The sequence below is a fragment of the Pteronotus mesoamericanus genome, unplaced genomic scaffold (assembly GCF_021234165.1).
Source record: "Pteronotus mesoamericanus isolate MK-2021 breed Mesoamerican mustached bat unplaced genomic scaffold, CSHL_Meso_final contig_25, whole genome shotgun sequence".
In the NCBI taxonomy this organism is placed as follows: domain Eukaryota; kingdom Metazoa; phylum Chordata; class Mammalia; order Chiroptera; family Mormoopidae; genus Pteronotus; species Pteronotus mesoamericanus.
In genome coordinates this window covers 23819656-23834375 of record NW_026555105.1, presented here as the reverse complement: position 1 = coordinate 23834375, position 14720 = coordinate 23819656, and the positions used below count along the sequence as shown (strand labels likewise).

At 44.8% G+C, this 14720-nt stretch overlaps 1 pseudogene; it reads right to left on the bottom strand.

The window, feature by feature from the left end:
• Nucleotides 1-12562: 12562 nt before the first annotated feature.
• LOC129070524 (keratin, type I cytoskeletal 18-like) lies at nt 12563-13955 on the bottom strand (annotated as a pseudogene).
• Between the last annotated feature and the right edge of the window lie 765 nt (nt 13956-14720).

Below are 14720 nucleotides of genomic sequence, written 5' to 3'. Positions count from 1 at the left end.
AATTCAACTCAATTCTGATGCTATTTACCTGAAGATAGGTCAGATCTTAGTCCCACAAGACTGCCCTCCCTCCACCTACAGACACCAATCACAAATGCAGGTTGTCAACCTGTGCTTCTGAGCTAGTGGTTATAGATTAAAGGTCCCCGCAATCTCCCTGGGTTTGATTAATTTGTCAGAGTGGCTCACAGAACTCAGAAAAACATTTTAGTTATTAGACCAGTGGTTTATTATAAAAAGATGTAACTCAAGAACAGCCAGATGGAAGAGATGCATAAGGCAAAGGATGAGGAAAGGGGTCCGGAGCTTCCATGCCTCGCCAGCATGCCACTCTTCCAGTATCTCCACGTGCTCACCGATCCAAAAAGCTCCTTGAACCCCACCGTTTTGGGTTTATGGAGGCTTCATTACATGAGCATGATTGATTAAATCACTGGACTCAATCAACAGCCCCTCTCCATTCCCTAGGTGGGGCGGAGAACAGAAAGTTCCAACTCTCTAATCACAGAGTTGGCAACCCGCCCCCATCCTTAGGTGTTTTCCAAAAGTCACCCCATTCACTTAGACTCAGTGCAGTTGACAGAAGTTTGTTATGTGTATCGAGACATCTTTATTGTTCTTATCACTTAGGAAATGCCAAGGTTTTTAGGAGCTTTGTGCCAGGAACTGTAGCAAAGACCAAAAATATATTCTTAATGCTAAGTCACAATATCACAGATGCAACAGTGACAGCTGTACTCTGATCTTTGCTGCTGGACAGATGCCCATTGTACAGCCACGGGCCCTTCCTGTAAATGCCTGAGAAAGCCTAGGGTCCCAGTCTTATCTCATGCATAGGTGTCCTTTCAACACTACCTCTTACGGATACCCAGGTATCTGATACACTTCACCTCCAGGCTCCTTATTCTGGGATCATCCCCTCAGGCCAGGTAGCCCTTTGGGGCAGGATCTAAACAACTCTCTTTGGTTCTTGCGTGTAGCCATATCTGGTACTGGAAAGCTAGCCCCTTTGACCCACCACCCCATGGACTGCAGTTACTTTCCAAACACAGTCGCATTCCCATTCAGATCCCAGACAGTCAATTCTAGGCACAGTCTTTCACAAATCAAATTTCTTGGGTGACTCAGGTACCAGCCTACTGGGTCCTTCAAGCTCTAGGGACCCATGTTAGGCTTTCTGAGTGGTGCCATTGAAGCCCCTCTAACTTGGCACTAGTTAAGGGGAAGCACCTGCCTACCTCATCCCCAAGGAGATAAGTCATAGTACAGGAGTCTCCAAAGAAATTCTCTCTAATTTTTAACTGTTTCTCTGCCTCACCAACGGCTTTTATGGGCCAGAAACGGAGGGTCACCTAAGGTTCCCAAAGCTGGTTTTTGACCACTCTTTCCACGTCGTCTGCGGAGGTTGGGATGGAGCCACCTATTCTTTTAGGACCTCAGCTGAAATCAAGATACAAGAAGCCCAATCCTGCCACATTCATTAACATCCTGCCATATTTCAGAGAGGGCGACAAACAACCCAGCAGAAGCCTACAAGCCTCAGGGATATTTTTCAACCAGGAACATAAGGCTAAATTAAGCGCTTCCTCTGTGGGAGGGAATGGAGAGGGGGTGGGCCGTCACTTAATTCCAACTCTTTTTCATGAATGAAAAAATAAATAAATAAAAAGTATTCGCCAGGAACATCCTCACAGCTCGGAAATTCCAGGCAACTCGGCTCCCAACACCACTTCCTGCTGCAGAAGGAAGGTGGGTTCCGTTCCAGATATTCTGGGCCCAGCCTTGGCTGGCTTCCCTGGATGGCGTGTTTATTTGTCAGTTGCCACATTCCTCTTCCACCCCCATGTCCCATCACAGCTTTCCTCCTCTCTGATTGGATACTAACAGACAACAGAGAATGGGAGACCCCATTTCAAAGAGCCATCCATCCCCCATTTTCAATTCCTTCCTGTCACTCACAGAGCCAACCCTTATTGTTATCTCCCTGAGTTGGATTCTGCCTGTCACTCAAGCCCCTGGAATCTTGCTTCTACCCTTGCCACTCCACTGCAACTGTCCTCCAGTTATAACATCTTCATTCCTTGGCAGTGTTCCAGGTCCCGCTGGCAACAGGTCTTGGTTTTCCACTCACCTCTCTGGTCACTCCTTCTCAATCTCTTTCTTTTAACTCTTAAATCTGGCAGTGTGGGGCTCAGCCCACTTCTCTCAAGCCACACTCTCTGTTCCCAGGTGTGCCTTCATGTGCCATGCATGTGCTTAAGTCCTACAAATCTGTATCTTCATCTAGATAAGTCCCCTGACCTTTCCTATAAACTCCCCACTATCACATGTCTCCACCTGGATGAGCCACAGGCAGTTGGACAAAACCTGTGCAAAAGGGAACTCATTTCCTTCACCCACCCATAAAAAGCTATTTCTTTTTTTTTAAATCATCTGACTCCACAAAGGCACTAATATCCAGTCGCTCAAGCCAGAAATTTGAATGCTTTTGGAAGTTTTGACTTATCTCCCTGCTCATCTTCCTACATCTAATTAAGAGCCAGATGTCACTGATTGTATCTCTCTTGTAATCCTCATATCCATCTATTCAAGTTTACGCTATATCTCGTGGATGACAGCCACGGCCCCCAACTCACCTCTGTGCCTTCAGTTTCTGCCCTCCTCCAATGCATTCTCTGCTCAGAAGTTCACCATTCAAACAATTTTTCTGAGCATGTGAGCAGAGCACTTTTGCTAACATGAAAATCTAACCCTGATGCACCTTCCACCAATCTGGACCTGTCCCTGCTTCCACATCCTGCCGTGTATCCATCAGGTCTCAGCTCAAATACCGTCTGCCTCTCTGAAATACCTCTTCTGACCATGCCCGGCCTCAAGGAAGCACGCCCTCCTCTAGCTCCACCGGCACCCAGCCTCCCACAGCACCCGCCATACTCAGCATTGTTGCCTGGTTTTGGCCTCAACACCTGGACTGAGGGCTCCCAAAGAGCAGAACTGGGACTTGGTCTGAGTTGTTCTCCTCAAGAAATGTTGCATGAAGCGTTAGGTAACAGATCCGAATATTGTTTGATAATGTTGGCGGGGGTGGGGGGGAGGGCTTCACAGAGTAGGTGGGGCTGGCAATAAACCCTGAGTCTGTGGGGGACATGGCCAGGTGAGGCGGTCCAGAGAAACTTCCCTGGAGGAAATGGCCTGGGGAGAGGACTGACTCTAAGCCAAACAGAAGGGCATTCCACAAGAAACTGGCCTGGTTTCTTGGGAAGCTTTATACTTAGGAGATGTATTCAGAAGAGAGTATTCAGAATTTAAAAGTAAAATATCATATATGCCATTCACTATCAAAAGTTTCAGATTTTTAGCATAGATTTTAATTACATATATAAATAAAGCAAATGTGAAAACTATCACTTTTGAATATAAGTACAGGTGTTTGTTGTTCTGTACTTCCCTTTTTCTTTTCTTTTTTTTTCTTTTTTTTTATTTGCCAAGAAGTTTGCATAACACAAAGTTGAGGAAACAAGCTTTCCTTTGATGATGGCAGTGGGAAAGGAAGCTGGCACTCAAGGAATAGACGATAGAGGTGTTTATATTCTTATGGTTACATTTTTAATTATTGTACACATAATTCATGTTGATTACAGAACATTTCAAAAATGCAAATAAACACAAAGACATAAATAGAAGTCATCCCTAATCACAGCTCTCAAGGGAATAAAAATATCATCAACGTTTTACTATATTTCTGTCTGGTCTTTTCATATTTTTGTTTAGCTAGACTCTCCTTCTCCCTTACCCCCTGAGCCTCTGGATACGTTTGGGGCAATAACTACTCAGTTTTTCTGTTTTTTCTCCCAACTCATAACCCCGGAGCTTTGAAGTGTTCAAAGCAGGGATGTGGCTGGAACTAGGACAGGGCGTCCCACTGTCCTGTCCGGCGCCACATTCTGTGTTCCCAATGGGCTTCAAGAGGGAAGCAGGTAAGAAGGCAGCAGGTGAGAGCCATGTCAGCTGTGAGGCCTGGGGTGGGGCCTGGGACCAAAGGAGAGGCTGACGCCTTCTCCAGTCGTGATAGGACCTCTGGCCTCAGTTCCTATATCTTTATAAAGAGACCCAAGCCCCACGCTCAAATATGAAAACATGCCTCTCCACACAGGTATACAAACACTTCTGTGAACACAGTATACAAACATACCTCTACCCACACAACAAACACACCTCTGTACACATGCTAACATATTCCTACACAAACATACTTGCAAACACACGTGCCACTGCTGATAACCCCCAGACACTAACTGGGAAAATTAATTCATATCTTGTCTTTCTTTTGTTTTTTCCTACTGAGGACAAAGAATAAACATTCTTCCTCTCTCCCTTCTCTGGAAGGGCAGTTAGGGGAGGAGATTCATTATTATTTTTTTGTATGTCCTAGGTTCTCTGTGAAACATGTCCCCATGACATGTGGACCAAAAGTGGACAAGCCAATTCTCTGAGACCAAGAGGAAAATGGCCGGTCGCAGTGGTGGCCACCAGGGTCTGCCATCCAGGGACCTCCCCAGCTTTCCCAACTGCAGGAGCTCCTCCCGGCTGGCAGCACACGAGCCTCCAGGCAAGGTAACCAACCAAGCACAGTCATCTTCTTGGCAGGCAGAGCCTCTGAGCCAGGTTTATTTTTATTTTTCCAAAGCAAGCCAAATGACATTTTCTTTTACCCAGGGTGTTATGTGTAATTCATACCTGTTGTACCAACAACAGCTCTGGGCATTTGGGGTAAGCTGCTACTTGGAGTAATTCAAGTCTAGCCTTGACCTAATTCTCAGAGGGTCTCCAAAGAGTAATTCACACTGTAGTGTCCCACCTTGAGACAAGGGCCAGCCTGTTAAGCCCTGTCCATCAGTCACTGGCTGTGGCTCACGGTGGGGGTTGGGGGAGGTGGGTGTGCACATACGTAATCTCTCTGGCATTTCTGGGCATAGTGATTCAGCACAGGGCAATGCTCAAGAGAAAGGCCAGCCGAAGGCTACTAGCAGCCAACATTCATTCACAGGAGCTGGGGAATGGAGCACCTGTGGCCGAAGGGGATCTGGGCAGATGCCAGACCAACCCCTTCTGCACTTCTCATACCACCACCAACTCCAAGCTGTTCTCACACTTGGGCAAGCATCAGAGCCCTTTGGAGGGCTCCTTCACACACATTGCTGGGCTGCACCCCCAAAGTGTCTGATTCCATAGGTCTGGAGTGGGACCCCAAAATCTGTATTCCTAACAAGTTCCCAAGTGATGCTCAGGCTGCCGGTCTGGAGTCCAGACTTGAAGAACCACAGGTCTAAGCTGTGGAAAGGCAATTCCCAGCAATTAAAGATTAAGTTATGAAAGCAGATGGGCTTTCCTGAGAAAGTCATCATTAACATCAGGTTCTCAGCTCTCTGTAGGACATGGACTTGAAGTAGGGGTTGGAGGAAGAGAGCTGAGGGGAGAGAAGCCAGGAGGGAAAAAGGCTTAGCAGCCATGGCATGAGGCTCCTACCCTGGCTGGGAGCCTGAGCTTTTCTGACTAGAGAATGGGGGCAGGAGAGTTCTGGCTCCTCTGCCAAGGGCAACAAGGCTGTAGACTCTTGAGAACCAGGTTGGAATGGGCCACACTCCTGGTCTCCATACCCGCCAGCAGCTCCCAGAGAAATGATGCTCATGCTCAGCTCCATGCACTGGCAAGGCAGAGCAGAAAGGTGTCTCCATGGCTATCATAAGAAGCCCAGGACCCTAAGAGCAAAAGGAATCTACATGTCCACTGACTCATCTTATTAAAGGCAAACCAGCTTTGCAGCAGGCTGCTGGAGCCAAGTTGGAGGGGCTCCCTTCCCAGCCAGGACTCTTCCCTTTGCAAGGTCTCGGGAAACTTCCTCTCCGCTCTCTGACAGGACACTTCAGACACCAGATAAGTGGATGTTTTCCCACAACAATGCAATTCATTTCTCCGGCAGGTGCTGACTGGGTGTCCTATAATTTAACTCAACTCTCATATTACCTGAAGATAGAATCGGATCCGCAGATTAAGGCTGCCTCCCGCTTCAGAATGTAATTTTGAAACTGGAAAAGTCAGCATTTGTGCTGCCTGTCACTACAGGAACCAATAGACAGAGACAAGGATTGAATCTTTATGGTGCTTTATTCAGATTCCAGTGATCTGAGAAGATGGCGGGTTATGTGCCATAAAAACCATCTTACATCTCATCTCAACCCAACCTTTTCATAAAGAGAAGAAAAGGGTAGGTAGGTTGTTTGGGGAAAAGGTTAATCAGGTAAGAGTTTCAGTCTGGTAGTGATTTTCTTAGTATTTTTTTTTATCTGCTGATGACCAATTCTGTATCTGGATCATGGATATCCCATCCCTGAATACAGTGGCTCACATAGCATCTCTATGGCTTGCAGACCTCTGAGGCACAAAGGCTGAATTGTCTTGGCGACCGCCTGGAGTCATGTAGGTCATACAGTCCAGTTCCTGGAATAACAGCTTTCAACATGCATTCATCACTTAAGTCTATCAACTACAACTATAGCTAAAGCTTTAAGCTTGGAGCTCCCCTACCATTTCCCACTATTGGTTTTTAATGATCTCATTTCATTGATATTAGTTCCATATGCAAATAATCATTTAGCTGTTGAAGAAACAGCCTTTCCACATACCGCAAACCATCCTGCAGGCAATTTGATGTTATTAAAGGCATGAGATTTGATGAGATTAAAGGCATTAGTGGTGAGGTTGCAATTCATCTCCCCATAGGCTGAAAGTATAAAACAGTTTTTAGTACAGTTAACAAAAGTTGCACACTCTCCAGATGGGGATACATTAGCAATTTTGTTTTAATATATTTTATTGATTATGCTACTACAGTTGTCCCAATTTCCCCCCTTTGCCCCCCTCCACCTGGTACACCCCATTCCCTCTGGCAATCTGCCACCCTCCTTAGGTCATGTCCTTGGGTCATGCACAAAGTTCTTTGGCTACTCCATTTCCTATACTGTTCTTAACATCCCCCTGTCTATTCTGTACCTACCACTTTGTACTTCTTACTCCCTGCGTCTTTTCCCCCATTCTACCCCTTCCCCCTCCCAAATGATAAGTCTCCAAAGGATCTCCATATCTATGGTTCTGTTTCTGTTCTGCTGTTCGCTTTTTCGTGTGTTTTTTAGATTCAGTTCTTGGTTGTTGTGAATTCATGCCATTTTAAGATTCATAGTTTTGATCTTCTTTTTCTTACATAAGCCCCTTTAACATTTTGTATACCAAGGGCTTGGTGATGGTGAACTCCTTTAGCTTTACCTTGTCTGCGAAGCACTTTATCTGCCCTTCCATTCTAAATGATAGCTTTGCTGGATAGAGTAATCTAGGCTGTAGGTCCTTGCTTGTCATCACTTTGAACACTTCTTGCCAGTCCCTTCTTGCCTGCAGAGTTTCTTCTGAGAAATCAGCTGACGGTCTTATGGGAACTCCCCTGTAGGTAACTCTTTGCTTTTCTCTTGCTGCTTTGAAGAGCTCTTAGTGTTTAACCTTTGGCATTCTCATTACGATGTGTCTGGTGCGGTCCTCTTCGGGTCCGTCTTGTTTGGGACTCTCTGTGCGTCCTGGACTTGTATGTGTATTTCCTTCACCAAACTAAGGAAGTTTTCTTTCACTATTTTTTCAAATAAGTTTTCAATTTCTTGCTCTTTCTCTTCTCCTTCTGGCACCCCTATGATTCAGACGTTGGTGCGTTTGAAGTTGTCCCAGAGGCTCCTTAGCCTATCCTCATTTTCCTGGATTCTTTTTCCTTTTTGTTGTTCTGATTGAATGGGTTTTTTTCTTGCTTATGTTCCAAATCATTGATTTGATATTCAGCTTCATCCACTCCACCGTTGATTCCCTGTACATTTTTCTTTATTGCACTTAGTGTAATATGCATTTCTGCCTGGGTCTTTTTTTATGCTTTTGATGTACCCAGTGAGTTCCTTGAGCATCGTAATAACCAGTGTTTTGAACTCTGTCTCTAATAGATTGCTTATCTCCATTGTGTTTAGTTCTTTCTCTGGAGTTTTGTTCTGTTCTTTTATTTGGGCCATATTTCTTTGTCTCCTCATTTGGCAGCCTCCCTGGGTTTGTTTCTATGTGTTAGGTAGAGCAGCTTTGACTCCCTGTCTTAGTAGCATGGCCTATTGAAAAGTGCACCCATAGGTTGGATGGGGCGGAGACTTAGGTAATCGCCAGGGCAGTGCAACCTGTGTGAACCAGGTTGACGGGGTCTCAGATATGGTGTCAGTGCTCTGTGGCTCTGTGTGGAAGAAGGCTCAGAAAGGGGACAGTGCTGCTGCCTGGGCCCTGGAGTTCTGTCCAGAAGGAAGCTGTCGCCCGGAACTCACCCTAATGCCAGACTCTTCAGTTTCTCCCTGTATGGTACTGGTGCCCTTCCAGCTGCTGCTCTGGTGCTGGATCCCAGAGGGAATGAGTCTGCATAAATCCTAAGTCCATTGTGGGCCTTTTAAGAGGAGACACCTGAGAATCCCTCAGTTTTTCCCCCTCCCCCACCCCACTGGTTTTTATAGCTAGCAGTTGTGGGGACTTACATTCTTGGCCCTGGCACCCTGAGCTGGATGGTCTCATGTGGGGCTGGTATCCCTCGCTCCCCAGGTATCCCTCCTGATTTTTATCCACCACAAGTGAATGTGTTACCACCCATTCCACATATCCGCATCTCTGTGTCCCTGTCCCTTCTACCTGTCTGGATATATGAGACTTCTTTATTTCCTTGGTTGTTGGACTTCCACACCGCTCAATTTTCTGATGATTCAGGGTGATAGTTGTTCTGCAGTTTAGTTGTAATTTTTGCTGTGGTTGTGCAAGGAGGCAAGCTGTGTTTACCTACACTTCCATCTTGACCAGAAGTTACACTAGCAATTTTTAAAGAAAACATGTTCTTGTCCTTTAGAGTTATCATAGGACTCCATTTATAAATATCAGATACCAAGGTCCAGTATACCTTTCTTCTAGTTGGCTTTTTGGGGATCCTGTCTACCAAGTCTTGAATAGCACCTTATCCCCAGGCTCAAAGGAATGCAGCAAACCTATGGGGGAGAGATCTCTAATACTAGCAAAGTCATTAATCACATCTATGTTCTGACTTCGATGTTGTGCATAGTTCTTTACCTTCACTTCTTGGTCTACATACATGTCTCCCACCTCAATCATATTCTGAAAATATCACCTGTACACAATTTCATAAGGACTCGAGTTAAATCCAATTTTGAGCAGGGCAATAGTTAAAACTTGATCCCAGTGGAGATGAGTTTGACACAGTTTGCCCTCATTTTTCTTCGAGGTGTGATTCATCTTCTCTACCTTTCCAGAATCCTGAAGTCCCCATGCAGTGTGGAGTTGCCACCTGATTCCTAAAAATTTACCTACCTTCCATGTAATTTCTAAAACAAAAAGGAGGTCCATTATCACTCTGGATTCCGGCAGGTATGTCAAAGCAAGGAATTTTTTCTTTCAGTAGGGTTTTTATTACCTCTAAGGATTTCTCTGTTCTAGTAGGATAGGTCTCTACCTATCTTGAAAATGTATCAACAAAGACTAACAAATATTTCCATCTTCAGACCCTTGGTGCCTGGGTAAGGTCTATTTAAAAGTCCTCAAATGGGCTGTCCTTGGTATTGTGTCCCTTTTCTTTTATGGGGATCTCTCATAAGGAACTGCTAGCCATGCTCTGGAGGGACCTGTGCCTTTTTCCCTTGCAATATGATTGCTCTGCCCCAGTAGGAGCTTGTCCTCCAATGAATTTGGTTCCCTGATGGGTTCAGGATGGAGAGACCAGTTTAGGCTCACCTCCTTTGGTTCCCTCAGCCAAGTAAGGAGGAGGATCCCCCAGGGCTGAAGGGTCCACGGGAACCCTGACCATGCTTGCAGCAGCCATCCTGATCTGCCTGGTCCCTCTCTTCTGAACTTCTACTGTCTGCCACAGGCAAACCTCCTTTCTTTTGGGCCATTAATCTGTTTCCTTTTAATTCTGCGTCTTTATTCTGTAAAGTCATAAAAGCCTGTACATAAAGTATTTTGCCCCATTTCCACGATCTTTGATGAAACAACTCTAAGTGCAGTATAGTACAGTAGTTTAAAGACCTGTTCAGTGGCCAGCATTCTCCTGATTCCAGACTATACATAAGCCAAGCAGTATTACAATAAGAATAACATTTCTTAGGTTCATAAGCATAGGTGGACAAATCAGCCAGAATTTACCCCAAAGGGCTGTTTTCTGGAATGGAGGCTCTCCCACCCATTCTACCAGACAGAGCTCTGTAATGTCACACAAACCAGAAGGTTCCTTATTCCTGACAACCATTCTAAGTCATAACTTGGGACTGCAATCCTGAACCAGAAAATGCAGCTATTCAGTCAAAAGTGAAGGCAACAAGGAGTGCCAAGAATCAGAGAGGGAGAGTCCCTAAGTGAAATCACTTAGCAACTTCTAGGGAGTCTCCAAATCCATACCCCAGCACCCCCCAATCCAAGAAGTCAATGTGACTCCCCACAAAATACCTGAACTTACTGGAGAGTCCTGAAGGTATCCCACCAGAGTCATCAGAGAATGAAACTGGAAAAGTTCACATTGATGCTGCCTGTCACTACCAGAACCAATAAGTAGAGACAAGAATTGAATCTTTATGGCACTTTATTCAGATGCCGGCAATCTGAGAAGATGGCAGAAGATGTGCCCTAAAAACCATCTTACATGTCATCTCAAACTGACACTTTTAGAAGGACAAGGAAAGGGTAGGGAAAGGGTTTGGTAAAAAGATTAATCCAATAAGAGTCTCAGTCCAGCAGTGATTTTCCCGGTATTTTTTTTTAAGATTGTATTTATTTACTTTCAGAGGGAAGGGAAGGGAGGAAGAAAGAGAGGTAGAGAAACATCAATGTGTGAGAGAAACATCAACCAGTTGCCTCTTGCACACCCCAACTGGGAACCTGGCCTGCAACCCAGGCGTGTGTCCTGACTGGGAATCAAACTGGTGACCTTTTGGTTTGCGGGACAATGTCCAATCCGGGGAACCACACCAGTCAGAGCTGATTTTTCTAGTATTTCTTTATCTGCTGACCAACAATTCTTTATCTGTGTCACTGACATTCCCTCCTTGGAACACAATGGCTCAGATGCCATCTCCATTGCTGTGGACCCTCTGGGGCACAGAAGTTGAATTGCTTGTCAACCTCCTGGAGTCACATGGTCATGTATTCCAGTTCCTGGAATAACAGCTTTCCACATGCATTAATCACTTAAGTGATTAACTACAATCACTTATAGTTAATCAACTATAACTACAGCTAAAATATTTTTTCTTTTAGATCATAAGTACAAATGCCTTTATTTTATTTTATTTTTTTATTACGGCTAAAATCTTTATCTCTTGAGTTCCTCAGTTAATTTGGTACAACAACTGTGGCAACAGTATGGAAGTTCCTCAAAAAATTTTAAATAGAACTGCTTTACAATCCAGCATTCCCACTTCTGGGTATTAATTCAAAGGTCATTAAATCATTATCTCAAGGAGATACCTGCTTGCCCATATTCTTTGCAGCATTACTCACAATAGACAAGATACAAACTGTGGACAAAAAAGGGGCCACATAATAACCTGACAAGCTCAGGGGAGGTTTGCATGGCAGCCTTACAAACTCAGAGACCAAAAGTAACCACATATGATGGTTCTGAAATTAAAACTTTCTAACTAAAAGTGAGTCGTAGCAGGTAGTCACATCCCAGGCTGAATCTTCCTCAACAAAGGTCAATCTTTACCTTGACTGAGCTCATCTACTGTCTTTTTGCATCTACAATACACATCTCTGGAGTGTCAGAGTAATCCCCTTTATCTAGACCAGAGGGGCCCCAACCCCCAGGCAGGGGACCAGTACTGCTCCATGGCCTGTTAGGAACCAGGTTGCATGGCAGGAGGTGAGCAGCAGGCGTTCAGCAAAGCTTTGTTTGCATTATTGATTGAACTCCGCCTCCTGTCTCCCTCCTCTACAGGTCCGTGGAAAAAGTGTCTTGTACAAAACCAGTCCCTGGTGTCAGATAGGTTGGGGACTGCTGATCTAGACCCTCAGGGCACAATCTCCCCCCAGAGCATGAAACCACAGAACCCCTCATTGTTAACCTTGTTTCAGAATATCACCTCTGTGCGCTGTAGATGTTAGCTGTTAACTACTTTGTACCCACCAATGTAAAAGAAGTATGTGTCTTTCCCTTTTACTTTTTATCCAGTCTCAGAGATTTCTTTGCTTTTCTTTCTCTCTTCTTCCTAATCTACCACCAATGGATTTCATGTAACCTCCCCCACCCTGCTTTATGTGTCCTCCTTTGCTTCTAATGTATAAAATAAGCTGCAAAACTGCCATTCTCTGGAACATTTTCTCAATCCATTGAGACTTTCCTTCCTGGTAATTGTCATCAGTTTGGCTTATATAAACTCATAAAAATTCTCCACAGGTTTGGATCTTTTCTTTTCTTTTCTTTTCTTTTCTTTTCTTTTCTTTTCTTTTCTTTCCTTTCCTTTTCTTTTCTTTTCTTTTTCTTTCTTTTCTTTCCTTCCTTCCTTTCTTCCTTCCTTAATGTTCAATGATCTCTGAACTTTTTGTTGTCCTCTTGCCTCACTCTCACTGCCTTTAATATCCCAGCACTTCGGCATTGTTGTCCTCAGACACTGCTTTGTGATTCACAGTCCTGCAGGTGGTGGTCCTTTGGATGAATGTCATGGAGTGGCTGTTGTCCAGGACATCACCAAATTCGAAGTCCTCCCCTTCTTCCAGCAGGCAGTGGTAGGTGGTGATCTCAGCCTCCAGCTTGACCTTGATGTTCAATAGGTCCTTATACTCCAGGGCCTGGTGCTGCCACTCTGCCCAGGTCAGGGCCAGCTCAGACTTCAGGTCTGGAAGGATCCCGTTCGGCTGTCCTACCTGCATGGCATAGCGCATCTCCACCTCCCTCAGGCTGTTCTCCAAGCTGCCCTTCAGATTTCTCATGGAGTCCAGGTCAATCTCCAAGGACTAGGTCTCACGTCTCAGCTCTATGAGTGTTGTCTCAGCTGCTCCTATCTCAGTGGTCTGCGAGGTGACCACTGCGGTGCTCTCCTCAGTCTGCTGGGACCAGTGTTTATCTAGATCCTCTCAGTTCTTCCCAGCCAGCTCATCATACTGGGCCAAATGTGCGCCATGATCTTGCTGAGGTCCTGAGATTTGGGGGCATCCAACTCCATAGTCAACTCAGAGTTAGCAGTCTGGTTTGTAGATCGTTTATTTCCTCTTTGTGGTTCTTCTTCATGAAGAGCAGCTCCTACTTGATAGCCTCAATCTCTGTCTCCAGCTGCAGCTAAGTGATATTAGTGTCATCAGTGACCTTTCAGAGCTCATTGGTGTCATTCTCCATAGACTGGCACATGGCCAGCTCCATCTCATACTTGACTTTGAAGTCATCAGAAGCAAGATGGCATTGTCAAGCTGCAGAACAATGTGGGCACTGTCCCCAGAACTTGTAAATATATGAGCCCTCAGATCCTCGATGGTCTTAAGATAATGCCTCCAGTCTCTGACCTGGGGTCCATTCATCTCCAGGTCTTTCCTAATTTTGTGCTCTCTAGTCTCAGATTACCAGCCTGCAGGCTTCTTACCACCTCCAGGTAGGAGGCCAGGTGGTCACCTAGACATTGCATAGTCTCCTTCTTGTTCTGGATGCCCACCAGAACCCCGGCCATAGCCACCGCCAGGCCCAGCACATTGGTGGAATGGGACACAGAGATCCAAGAGCCCGAGTCCCCAGCACCTGCACAGACACTTGCCACACTGCAGGCTGGCCAGGCCTGGTGGCTGGGCTACTGCACGAAGCCCAGGGCTCGGTTGTCTGTGGAGAAGCTGGAGCAGGTGCTGAAGCTCATGTTGTTCACGAAGGAAAGTGAGAAGCTGAGACTCAGGTTCAAGCAGCAGTCAGTATGGATGTTTCTGATAACAACAAAAACAGCCTAAGTGTTCATCAATAGATGAGTGGATTAAAAGATGTGATATAGATAGATAGATGATAGATAGAGATATAGATAGATGATACAGATATAGATATATTGATAGAGATGTAGATACATAGATACACACACACACACACACACACACACACATACACACAATGGTTGTTATTCAGCCATGAGAAAGAAGGAAATTTTGCCACTTACATCAACTTGGATGAAATAGAAGGGCTTTATACTAAGTCAAATAAGTCAGAGAAAGGCACATATTGTTATGATATTATTTATATGTGGAATCTGAAAAAGCCAAACTCAGAAAAACAGAGAGTAGGTGGTAGTTACCAGGGGCCAGGGGGACAAGGGAAATAGGAAGATGTTGGCCAAAGGGTACAAACTTCCAGTTATAAGATGAATAAGTTCAGGGGATCTAACATATAGCATGGTGACTATAGTTAACAAATACTGTATTATATACTTGAAAGCTGCTAAGGGAGTAAATCTTAAATGTCCTAACCACAAAAAAAGAAATGGTAATTATGTAATGTAATAGAAGTGCTAGTTTTCATGGTAATTATTTTGCAATATATAAATGTAACAAATCAACACATGTACACCTTAAATTTACACAATGCTATATGTAAATTATATCTCAATAATCTCAAGGAAAGGAAGACTGCCACCTAC